Source organism: Triplophysa rosa, linkage group LG21 (assembly GCF_024868665.1).
Source record: "Triplophysa rosa linkage group LG21, Trosa_1v2, whole genome shotgun sequence".
Lineage (NCBI taxonomy): Eukaryota > Metazoa > Chordata > Actinopteri > Cypriniformes > Nemacheilidae > Triplophysa > Triplophysa rosa.
In genome coordinates this window covers 4,778,082-4,791,479 of record NC_079910.1, presented here as the reverse complement: position 1 = coordinate 4,791,479, position 13,398 = coordinate 4,778,082, and the positions used below count along the sequence as shown (strand labels likewise).

The window sequence follows — 13,398 nt, the reverse complement described above, 5'->3', positions numbered from 1 at the left end:
GTAAGGGACCCAGTTCAGGCCTCCGAGAAGCTCTCGTCGGCAACCTTGAGGATGATGAGGTTTTAACCCCATAATTCATTGCACAGTCAGGTCCCGCTCCACGGACGGGCTTTGGTCTGTAGTGCCACCGCGGCTCATGAATGAGTAGCGTGCTTCAAAGGGTTGTTTTCGCTCTGTACATTTCATCTTTTGTTTGGATCACTTTGGACTATTTAGCTGGCGGCGATAGTGTTGCAATGGCGATCTTTGGACGTGAAATAAGACAAAGTCACATTGCCGCGAGCGCATCTGCGGAGATAAAAATAAAGGGCTGTGGAGGGGGCCAGAGAGGGAGGCGAATACAAACAGACAGAATAAAAAATGTCCATTTGATCCCCTGTCAAAGAATGAGTTCCTTCATCCCTTTTTAGTATTATGAGGTTATTCAGGGTGTTTTTCAAACATATCTTTGTTTTGGTTCTAGCGAGTACTGGAATGTATTTTATTTACTGCATCTCAAATTAATGTACTTGGCATCAAGTCATATACGTATATACACAAATGATGTACTTGGCATTGGCGAACACTTTATTGTTGTTTGTTATATGTTTTGTTTATTGGCGAGGAGTAACACTGCACCCCTTTATTGCATACTGTTTTGCATGTAACTGATAGCATCTAGTCATTAATTTGTTATTTATAAGCAGTTATAAGGTCATACATTTGTTATGACAGACACCTGTGCCATACCTGATTATTTAGGATGCATAAATTGTTGTCTTGCATAGTTTGAACTGGGATGCAGCGATGGTCCGGGTGGTCTCATTGGCCCCTTTGGCTGTCAGAGTCCTCACACCTGTCTGAGTTTTAGAGATGTAGTCTAGGGTGCCTGCTGATGTGCACGGTCACAGAACAAGTGTGCTAGTACAGATCGGTGAGCCGTGAGTGGGCTGAAAGCTGCTGCGGAGGGCCAGGTGTGAAGGACAGCCTGTGGGACCCCCGTAGGACAAGACATGAGCTCAGAGGTGCAGAAGACGGCAAAATAAAAGGGGAAAGTGACATAGAGGTGGAAAGTTTTGTAGCACATTTGAATGAGGAAAATACCTTGCCTTAGTTTCTATAACGGCAACAATTCTACTTTGAAATAAATCAGATGTAAGTACCTGTAAAATGTTCCTAATACAAATGTAGTGTTTTTATAGATTAATATATAGTACTGATTAATAGATATTTACAGTATCTGTATTAGATTTAGGTTATTTTGTGGTGGCGCATGTCTCAGGAATCTGTAAGCCGTTGAAAAATGTATTTGTGTAGGTCGGTTCAAATAGTGTGAATGTTGTTATGAGAGCAAAATTATGTGAAAAGATTGAAAAGGTAAGAGTAATTGATAGTTTCTAATGTAAGTCTACTAAGCAAAGACTTTACATTGCTGAAAGAAACTTATTTTCGCAAAGAGCTAGGAATCCAGAAGGCCTTTGTGTTCAGATTGATTCCCGTTGACATCGAAAGCTCAATACATTCTGATCTATAGCTCATTCTCCACCTCCAGAGAACTCTGAACAATTACTGAGGCTTGTGTGCAGTTAAACTAGTTTGATTGGTGTTCTTGCTTTAGCGGTTTTCACTGTACATAGTTGGAAATTTAAAGTATACTCATTTTTTAAATGTTCACATGTTCATGGAAAAGCACATGCGTTGTATGCCTTTAAATGTCACAAAATCGAATGGGTTTGTAAATTATGATTATGTTTTTGAGCCTTGGTATTTCTCTTAAAATAAAGCAATGAATAAATGCCAGCATGTTACATTTACAAAAAAAAGTTAAAGGACGTCGTCATGCATGGATAATAAATAATATTTTATAAAGATAACATTTGAATGTTTTCCCCAGTATTACAAGCACTGTGCATAAATATAAAGAATAACTAAAATCAGAAAGTCCTTTGGTTATCTCATGGCCAGTGTTGGGTAAGTTACTCTGAAAAAGTAATTAATTACTAGTTACTAATTACATATTCAATAGTGTAATTAGATTACTGTACAAATTACTCTCTCCAAAAGGTATTTAGTTACTTATTACTAATTACTTTCTATATCCTATCAACCTTGATTAGTTAAGTGATTCAAGGATAGGCACGGAAGGGCTCTTTTAATTCTTTCAAATAAATAATATAAAACTACATAAAGTAGTATTATTAACTGACCAAGGTATTACAAATGTGAGAATTATACATTAAAGAACAGATTTTAAAGTTAGACTTTGAATTTTGATGTCAATTCCATTATTACACACACATATAATACACAAAGTATTTAGTTTAATTACATCAAAAGTAACTGTAATTAAATTACAGAAAAATAAGAGTAATCCCTTACTTTACTTTTCAAGGGAAAAGTAATTACATTACAGTAACTAATTACTTAGTATATAGTTACACCCAACACTGCTCATGGCTGCCGTGTGTGTGGGAAACAGTCTTTCTTTCTCCCGCCGTCTGATCAACATCCTGTTCATTCTGTTCAGTCTCACAGAATCTGTCTGTCTCTTCAAAGCTAAGCTGTTTACACTTAAGCACTTGCTTTGTGTGAGGAAACTGAAAAATGATCCTCTGATTATTAATTAGAACGTTAAACGATTTGTTTTAAAGGAACAGTTGTGTTCTATCTTGCGTGCTGACCTCTCTGTCATTTTCTCTCATTGTGACATACAGATCGAGGGTGGCATGCATCAAAGGACAGGAAGAGTAGAGATCGCACACCCACAGAGCTAACATTTATACTCCATCCAACCCCACCAGGAACCAAAGGCAGTGCGCTGAAAGAGAGATTAAACCCAAAAATATGTTTTAAAAAATTGGACTTTCTCCTGCTTTCAAAGGGTTCAAAGGGACAATCAAACTTCATCAAAGGTATTTCTTCCTCACGTTTGCTGGTCTGAAAAGACCAATGACCTTCCGATTTCAAAGATTTATCTCATCAAATGACTAATACAAGGTCACTTTGATCTACATAGCTCTCTCTCTCTCTCTCTCTCTCTCTCTCTTTCTGTCTATTTGTCTGTCTTTCTGTCCCCATGACAGTTCAACTTCAGCTGTATGTAAAAGTTTTTACAAGATTTATTCACCTGCAAGGAACTGTAAGTGTAATGTATATCAAGGAATATGTTTATTACACATGCATATACTGTAGACAGTTTCAGCGGCAACAACATAAACAAACGTTATGTGGCCCAAACTTAACTTCCGATAGACATTCGCAAAGAACCAATAACAACTTTAAATTTCCTTGAATTCAATTAATATACAGTAAAATATTAATAAAAAGTAATATTATTATATATATTAAATTATATACAGTGCCCTCCACTAATATTGGCACCTTTGGAAAATATGAGCAAAGAAGGCTTTAAAAATAATTGTGCATTGTTTCTCCTTTTGATCTTTTATTTATCAAAAAAGCTACAATGTTCCAACATTTCATTAAATTAAAACAATTTGAAGTGGGGGGAATATAACATTTTGAAAACACCCTGGGCACAATTATTGGCACCCTTAGAAATTCTTATGAGTAAAATATCGCCCAATTATATTCCCATTGATATTTACATTTTCTTAGCACACCAAGGTGACTAGAAACACGATGTTGTGTAGTCATGACTTCTTGTTGCACAGGAGAAGTAATATTAGTAACACAAAGCCCAAACCCCCTTAATCATTTATCACAATTGATAAAACCAAAGAATATAGTTCTGATGTGCAATATGGTTCTGTTGAGCTACACAAAATACAAAATGGCTTTAAGGAAATAGTTAAAAATTTCCAACATCAGGGCAATGATCAAGAAGTTTTAATGGACAATGTTTATATTGTCTCAATGCACAGCGATGAGAAGAATTTGAGTGGCCAAAGACTCTTCAAAGACCACAGATGGAAAATTGCACTAATCAGTTGAATTTTGGGGTCAGAAAGCATTTAATAATAATAAAAGAAAACTGCTCCTCCATCACCACAAGTTGTTTGGGACACTGTTCAAGAAACAAATCTTCTGCTCTCATGCAAAAAGAAACTCCACCATATTAATCTTGAGTTCTTTTGGCCGCAATAACACAAGATAGGTTTGGTACACACAGGGTTACAAAAGTGCCCCATGTCCACAGTTAAATATGTCCCAGATCTTTATTGTTGTGAACCTACTTTTATACCAGAGGTCATGAACATCTTGTTCAGATACGTGGCATCATGTTTTATATCAAATACCAACAAATAAAAAAACCAAACCTGACTTGCTCTGCTAGAAATATTATAATGGGTTGTGGTTAGATCGTCCATCAGCACACTGGTTCAAAATAAACATCAAAATCAACAAAAAATGTGTCACTGAATACAAAATCAAGATCCTGCCATAGCCATCCCAGTTCCCTGACCTGATGAAGGAATGGACTCGGATGACTTGCCATATGTTCTCAAACCTCGTCAGACATAAAAGAAAAGACTCAGAGCTGTTTTCCATGCAAATGGAGGTTGCAGAAAGTTTTGAATACGAGGGTGCCTAATACATCTTAGATGTATTTTAATAATGCATTTTGTATTTGCCTTATCCGAAAGCTTTTTTAGTAGCTTTTAACAATTTTGAATTATATATCTTTTTTTATCGTTGGCTTTGAATGAAATGTATTTACAACCCCCATCTATACTTTTCACTTAGCTTGTCACAGTGCATTCTGAGATTGCCTCATCTGCAAGCTTTTTTTATTTACTATTTACATTATTAACAATATTCATACATGAAGGGCCAGATGTACAGGGCAAAACAGCACGATTTTTAAAAAAGTGCCGAATTTCTGTGGTACTGTAGATTTACTAACAACGCGCAATATCTCATTCCCATAATGACCAACACAGTCTACCAAAAGCAGCGCAATAGCGCAGGGTTTAATACATGCTATTTTTGGGTGTTAAATAAAGCTGCAAATACCAGTACAATGACGAGCGCAAACCTTAGTAAATCTTGTTGTGTGATTCATTTAAATACTCTCCTCCCATAAAGTTTGCGTCTGAAGAGGAAACTCCTACAAATGCATATGAAATAAGGTCAGTCACAAGCGCTAATTTTCACTGCGTTTGTTTAGTTTCATGCCAAAAGGGGCGTGTTCAAATACATGTTGGGGCCACACAGAATCTTCCCTGTGCTTATCATTCCGTCTTCAGATAACCACGTATCTGTTTAAATCCCTCTGCCTTGTTAAACACATCTGGTTTTGTGTTCTATGGCCTAGTCTGTGATAAAAGTTCAACACCCTTTGTACGCCACGCAGACAAGGATGAGAAATGATGGTCTTAACTGATTCTCATTTTCAAAGGGTCCGATTACAGTGATGGGTGCAAGTGTCAGGCAGCTCCTTTAAAGGGCTAATGAGCTTAATCGACGACATCTGACGATCCATTTAAACTCGTACATCCCCGCCCCCATCCCAAGAATTAAACCTTTAAAAGAAAGTATTGAATTTGACAGGCAGCCTCTTAATCTCTGTTAATCGGACTAATCCAGCATTGCAAGAGATGCGGGCTTTAGAGAGAATGGCTTCCTGAGCCCACTGTGTGGATCAGAGGGGGCATGTGCTGCGTTTGTGCATCCGTTCATATGTTTATGTTCAAGGATTAGTTTACCTAAAAATGTACATTTTGTCATTGTTTACTCACCTTCGCGTCATTCCAACCTGTATGAATTTCTGTCATGAAAAACAAACTGAAAGATGTCAAAGACTTCTACTACTTTCATAGTATGGATGATGTAAATGATAACCGAATTAAATTATTTGGACGAACTGTACCTTTAAAGTCTTTCCCTCTCTTACTCTGTTTCCTCTATGCCCTATGGGAGGACAGTGTTTATTGGCTGCCTGAAATACACCCGTCTTTCCACCAGCCCCCGGCTAGCATTGTCTCAACAAAGCCTGTTACTTGATGGTTCAATAGGGGCTTTTGGGTGTGATTTCCCTGCTCTCTCTCTCTCTCTCTCTCTCTCTCTCTAGCTGCCGTCTCGGTTCAGGAGCATGGCGAATGGGATCAGAGGCAAACAGCCTCACTGATAAAGATGAAGGGCAAATATCGCAGCCTTATTGTTTGTTTAGCTCCCCCGTTACCGTCTCAGGCGTCTTTTTACTTTCTGATTTATGTGCACCTAAACTCTGACACAAGCTTACACTCTCAGTTCAGGCTTATTTTTAAGCACAAAACTTTGGTGACCATATACTGATTCATGTCTGTTAATGATGCTTTTCATTTGATGCACTAATGGGTACTGCACATCATGTATGGGTAGTTAACAAAAACTGGACAGGTGTACTATAGTGTGATATAGCAAAATGTTGTAGAATATACACATATACAATAGCATAAGAGAGAAATTTTTTCTATGTTTTTGCTGTCACACCATAGGACACATTTACAGATTTATTTGTCAACTATCCATTGAATTGCTTTCTGTGGTGTCAAGGGGTCATAGACATAGTTTTTTTCCCCTATGATGTGTTATGATATTAGTCCATTTTAACAGTTCTAACATTATATCATAACGTAGTTCTTCATGTTTTTCACAATTTAACCAGTTCATATTTTTGGACGATGAACATGCTGTGGGTTTGCTGTGCCAGGAACAGTACTAAGATTAGTGGATTTTCCCAAAATGTAGTTTTTCTTTGCGAGTATTATTATTAATATCTACTTTTGAACTTGAGTGGAGGAAGGTTTTTGGTTATTTCTTCATAGATAAGAACATTCTTTTGATTTCCCCTGATGCCTTTCAACAGTTGCACGAAACAAGATAATATTCAAATGAATGAATGAATATAAAGCACTATAAATAAAATAAAGAATACATAAAGAACAAACACTTCATCTTTTTATGTAAGTCATGTTTCTTAAAATACTCTTTTTAACTTTTTTCTCAGGTTACATTTTTCTACATTGGACAGAGGGCCTGTTTGGGCCTTCGCTCTTGGCTGTAAGTGTCTAGGTCAGGGGTTACTGTCTCCACAGCGATATGCTCATGGTCCGAGGAAATCACCCCCAGGCACCGTCTGGAGCTCTGACAGATGGTGTCAATACAGCCCTGCATATAAAGAGAGAGATGAATGAGAGAATAATAGAGAGGAAGATCAACAAAATGAGACAACAGGAGAATGAGAGACACTCGTCTTTGTGAGTCACAGACAATGAGCACCTAACACGTCTGTCCTTGGTGTGTGACGTGAGTACTGATTCTTTGTGATTTTTTTATGTGAGCTCTGTAGCTTCATTGGTTAATGCTAAATGAGAGGGGTGTGGCCTCAGACAGTACTTAATTATACTTGGATTAAACCTTAATCGTATTTAATTTAAAGAATACATTCAAGAATAGAAAACAGAAGACAACAATATATTTTCTTCAATTGAACAATACGAGTCTTTTGGAGTGCTTTAATGTCACTTTTGTCACGTTTGCACCTCAACAGCATCATTCCCATCCACTTATATTATACAGAAAAGATCAACATATTTTGTGTTCAGCTGTGTATGCCATGGTTTTTATTTTTGGTTGAACTAGTCCTTTACAATATTTTCTTCCTATTTGTTACACCCAATCTAGATTGATCTGGATGTGTAGCGTCAAACCTATATGAGTTTGTGAGGAGTGTATGTGTCAGTAGGCCCGCATCTAGAAATATTTCCATTTCACGTTAGCTGTAGTCTGTCATTGATAGCTGCCGCATGACCTGCTGACTACACAGTTTGGATAACACACATTTAGAAGCATGTCGGTCATTAATCAAAATGACTGACAGCTCACTTCACCCTGTTTAGACATATTTATTGCCACCCCTGTGATGTATGCCTGATGTTTGTGAGACCCACAGCCGACAAGAAAAGAATGTGAAAGATAAATATACTTCATCAAATTACTCGCTGTTAGATCTGAAACACATGAATAATGTTTTTAAAATATATGAATAATGTCTCCCCGGAGACCCGAGAGATTTTTGTCATGGTGCGAGTGAAAATGTGCCTTTGAAACGCAAGCGTTGGGAAACTCTGGAGATTCACAGACTAATTAGCCTTATTTGCATGCGGAGGAACGGAGCAACTGACAACGTCCACTGCCGGCCAAGAGAGAGATGCTTTTAATGAGATCTCACTGCTAGAATCCCCTGCTTCTTCAAGCACGTACACACACACATTAACACAAACAAGTTACATGTAACCCTCCTCCCCACAGCCACCTTGCCCTGGCTACGATTGTCACCTTTCAAATTGAAACTCAGGAATAATGTGATAATTACATCGTTATCGTTAACAGCTCTATTTTCAGGTTGAACATGCTAAGTTGCAATATGTTTTAGCTCATCAAGCAAAGTCTTCAGTTCGTTTATGAGTCGAGCATTGTGGGAAGGATTTCAATGATGTAATGGCTTCTGGTGTTTGTTGACTAGCATTGTTTTTCTGGTGAATCTGGGAGACATAAGCAGTTTTGCTCATTAATAAGCCTGGAGGGATATTTCAAGCCCTCCAATAGCGTAAGATACACCAAAATGTGAGTTGTTATTCTCAGAAAATCTATCTTGTTCATGCTTCTGTGCCCTCTCAATACACACGAGAACTTCTGCGCCGTCATGAAAATATAAGTGGATGAAATAAATCCAAGACACTTAGAAACTGGAAATTAGACCTCATGGGGGAGAGCAAACAGAATCCATGGCCGGCAGAACGTGGTCAGATGTATTAAAGTTGTGGTGACAACGTTCTCATTGAAAGCGTACAGTACCAGTTAACAAATAAGTCAAAATACAGCCATGGAAAAAATTAAGAGACAATTTCAAAAAAATTTCTCCTAATTTACACTGTAAAAATGAGGTTTTAACTTAAAAAAATGAAATTACCCGGCTGCCTAATTTTTTTTAGTAAATTCAACTTAAAAATATTAGTTAACATAACAAATTTGCATCAAATTCATATAATAACTAATATTTTTTACGTTGAATTAACGCAACATTTTAAGGCAGCCTAGTAACTTAATTTTTTAAGTTGAAACAACAAATGCATTTTTACAGTGTATTTATAGGTGTTTAGGTAAAATGATCCATTTTGTTTCATTATGTGAAATACAAACAAATTTTCTCTCAAATTTCAAATAAAAATATTGTTTTAATTTGCATTTATTTGCAAAAAATGAAGACTGGAGAAACTGGTCAAACTAACAGAAATGCTCTGTATTTTTGGAGACCTCAAATATAGCAAAGAAAACAAGTTCATATTCACTATTAAGCATTACAACAGTAATATTTATACATGTATTTAGGAAAAGTTCAGAAATAATTTTTATGTATTAAGTGTGATTTTTATCTCAGTTTTCATGTGTCTTGTCATGCTGTCAGTCTTTCACATTGCTGTTGTAAGACTTTGTCACTCCTGAGGTATGATTTTGTAAAAGTTCAACAGATACTGGACTAGAATGGCCACATTACATCTAGAAATGCTGATTAAATTAAAATTTGGAATGGTCTCTTAATTTTTTCCAAGGCTGATAAATGAACACGCAAAGAGAGACAAATTAGTGTTTCAATTTCTTGAACTTGGAAACCAAGCCATATGTTAGAAAACAATTTTTCTATAAAATGAAGGAATTGTTACACAATACTGTAGGTTGTACTGCGAAGTTCTTGATGTTACTTTTGAGTACCAGATCAGCATCCAACACAAACGCTGCGTGAAGAGCGATGACATCACTGAGCACTGCAGTCACCTTGAGCAGAGAGGCTCATGGGAGGTAATTGTGTTCTGACAGAGCCTGTGGTGCTACAGGAACCCCCTCCATACACACACGCACGCAAGCAAATTCACAGAGCGAGGAACGAACTGATAGACGCGGACAAAGGAATTGGCTGAACAGAAGTGAGCCATCAGAGAGGACAATAGGAGGCCAATTCATCAATTTCAAGAGCGGCTTCACCTTTAGTGCAGTTTAAGGTAAACTCGGCAGAGTAAAGGAAGGGGACTGGAAGACATAGTCTAAGAGGCACTTTAAGGCTCAGTGAGATTTATTGTAGAGACGGTGTTTGCTGGCACAAATTCCTCGCTTCTACTTCTTGATTTTGTTTTTGTCTGGCTATGGCACTGTATATGTAACCCCATTGGAAACAGGAATTAAATAAGAGTAAGATAGTAGCCTGTGCGTCTTTAAACCTCCTAAAGTCCTAAACCACTTACACTATCTTTGTTATCTTTTTTAAGCGTGAATGTTAATGTCTGGAGTTGTTGTGTCCACAGACACCAGACCTCTCACAGAAGACGTGCAGAAGGAGTGTTATTTCGCTGTTGGACATTTGGACATCAGCCCTTGTGTTAGTCCATCTGTGGTGCTGTTGTGAGTGTTGTATCATCATGGAAATTATTAAGCTTTGGTATGGTGACTTGTTGCTATAATATACAGCCAAAAAGTTAAAACCTTGTTAAGATGCAGTGTTTATGTTGTCAGTAGTAAACTTTTATTATGTTATCATCATATTGTCCAATGGCCCAGTTATAAAATCGTTTTTTGTGTCGGAGCAGATGAAAAATGTGACGCAGTGTGTGAAAACCAGGCTAAATTTGACTGTTATTTCGATCTTTGACATGCCTTTACCCGGTCAATTTTTTAGATATCAAGGTTATAATTTTACAGAATGTTCTTTACATTATGTCGAATAATTCTTTTTACAAGAAAATTACTTCAGCTGGGTTTTCACAGGCAGGGTCACAAATATCCTTTACACTTCTCGAAGGAGGGATTCAAACCATATGTTTGGACCAGAACATCATAAAGGGAATGGGTGTGGTTGATTTGGGCCAGTGAGTATCCACCCAAAACATTTAAATGTCAGAATCAATCAGATTGTTGAACGATCAGAGTGAACTATTGCTTTAGCATAAATTGAAACAACAGAATCCAACAAGCTGTTGAACATTGTCTTATGTTTACTTTTCCATAATCACAACGTTCCAATTAAATCTTGCTTTTTGGCTCTTGAATAAACAAGAGTTTTATAAACTTAAGAAAATGTAACACCACTTCACATGGTCTCTCCAATTGAGCTCCTATCGTTTATTTATTTATTTCAAAATTGTATTGCCTTTTGATAAGCAAGGAAATTAAAATCGATGATACTCTTTCTCCTGAAGTGATTTTCAGAAAACAGCGTTTTGTTAATCAGCATATTTCAGTAATAAATTGTTCACGGACAAAAAACTAACCGTGACAATTGGACTACTTGCGTTATAGTGCTATTGATTTGCAAACTGCCCTCAGTTTAAATTCTTTGTTCCTGAAGGTGATGCTTAACCTGCATGAATTTAGGGCAGAGAAAGAAACTCCTCTTTACATCTGACAATACAAAATATTGACTTGCTGAGCCCCTCTGGAAATAGGTTTTAAAGACAAAAACTTCTTTTAATTTCTTTTATCATCATCCACAGGATGTGACATTCTTGGCACCTGTACTGTATCCGCCGGCCTCCTTGATATTTCACACGGATGACTTTGATTGCAGAGCGTACGGGGATCTCCAGGGACATTGCCGAACGGAGCGACTGCAGGGCTTGCATCAGGTCGAATCCTTTCTGAATATTTAGGGGGCTGCTGTGGTCCGCAGGGTCATCTCAATATGTCTATTATTCTCTCAGCACCTGGGATTATGCAGTGTCTCTGAGTCTTAAAGGATTTGGAGAAATCAGAAAGGGCAAGTCCGGCAAGACTACACGAAGCCCAACTATGGATTCAGATAAGCCGGCTTATTGCGTGGTCGGTGCAACTGTACTCCGTGCGGTGGAACAGCTGCTGTCCGTGAGCAGTGGCTTCATGACGGCTGGGTTCATGCTGATTTTAGCACAGCTCCTGGCATCCTCTGGTTCTTGATTCTCTGGGGCGGAGGCTTTGAATAGCTCTCCACCCCTTTCTGTTTCCTCCTGTGTTCTGGCAACTCTGATTCGTTGCCTGTTGGGTGCCGCAGCAGTGCAGCTGACAAAGCAAAGAGTGCAGAACTATCCAGAAAGCCTGATGCGACTGTGTGTGTGTGTGTGTGTGTGTATGTTTGAATGTGTGTGTGGAAGGACGTGAGCACTATTCTGAGTTACTAGGATGAGGATGTCTGTGACTTTATGTATCGAAGATGTCTGTGGTTTTTAGTGACGTAACAGGGTTATCTGAGTGTGGCTTTTAGGGAAGGAATGCAGTGTGTGCATTATGAAACCTATTGAAACAAGGCTTATGGAAAAAATTAAAAGACCATTTCAAAATGTTTTTTTTTTAAATTTACTATTTACAGGTATGTGTTTAGGTAAAACGATCAGTTTTGTTTTATTCTGTGAACTACTAACAATATTTCTACCAAATGTCTAAAAAAAAAAAGTGTTTCTATTTGCATTTATTTGCAGAAAATGAAAACTGGAGAAATAGGTGAAAATAACGGAAAATAGGATTATTTTGCATTTGCTGTCACCTCTATAGTACCCTATTCAATTAAGGGCGAAATATTAAGAAAAAAAAAACATTGTCTTCTCAAACAAAGAGTAAGATCAGAAAGCATTCTGCCTCCCGCCACTATAATTCAAATTTGGGTCAGTATGTTATCTATCTGAGACGCGAAATAAAATAATGAATTAAAAGACCGCTATTCTCAGACGAGAAGCAATTATAACCGAATCGGATTAGAATGTCCGTCGTCCGTTTAGTCCACAATAGCGGAGCATCACAAACACGTTGAGTAGCAGGTGGAAGCTGCATCCAAGCCAATTCATTTGCACAATGCGAGTCGCACTTGCCTTGATGAGCCATTGTCTTGGTTACAAGGGAATTAAAAAAACAGGATGTAACTAGCACAAGAGCCCGTTGCTCGCCAGTTGGGTGTTAAGAAGAGCAGATATGAGAGTGTGGGTCGCTGCCAGTCTTCTGGCCTTGAGTAATGAGTCTGCTCTTCACACCATTGCTTAGATCAACAGCAGAAACGGCAGTGTGTCTTGAACGCATCAGACACGTGCTAATGCGCACACGTGCCCTGTTCTGCATCATTTACTGTGATTTCCCTTTTTTTGAGGGTGAAACGAAATAAATAACGTGTAATGTGCTTTGAAAGAAGGTAAACACTGTCTTTTGCAAGATAAAGTATGTAATTTCTATGATGTTAGAGTCAGCTAAGAGCAATTAAACATTTTTCAAAAAGTTTTCTAGACCAAACCATTTCTGTTGGTCGTTTGCCCAAATATATAAATTCATATAACATTTATTCACCCTCATGTGGTTCAAAACCTGTATACGACCCTTTATTCTGTGGAACACAAAGAAGATATTTTGAGAAATGTCTCAGTGGTTTTGTGTCCATGTAATGGAAGTCAATGGGGTTCTATGTTA

General features: G+C 37.7%; 1 long non-coding RNA gene across 1 annotated transcript; it reads left to right on the top strand.

Moving 5' to 3' along the window:
* The first annotated feature begins 9,875 nt into the window (after window positions 1–9,875).
* On the top strand, window positions 9,876–12,308 carry LOC130545476 (uncharacterized). The gene is made up of 3 exons (XR_008961653.1): window positions 9,876–9,983; window positions 10,284–10,380; window positions 11,469–12,308. It is a non-coding gene; the product is annotated as an uncharacterized LOC130545476 (long non-coding RNA).
* The last annotated feature ends 1,090 nt before the right edge of the window (window positions 12,309–13,398 follow it).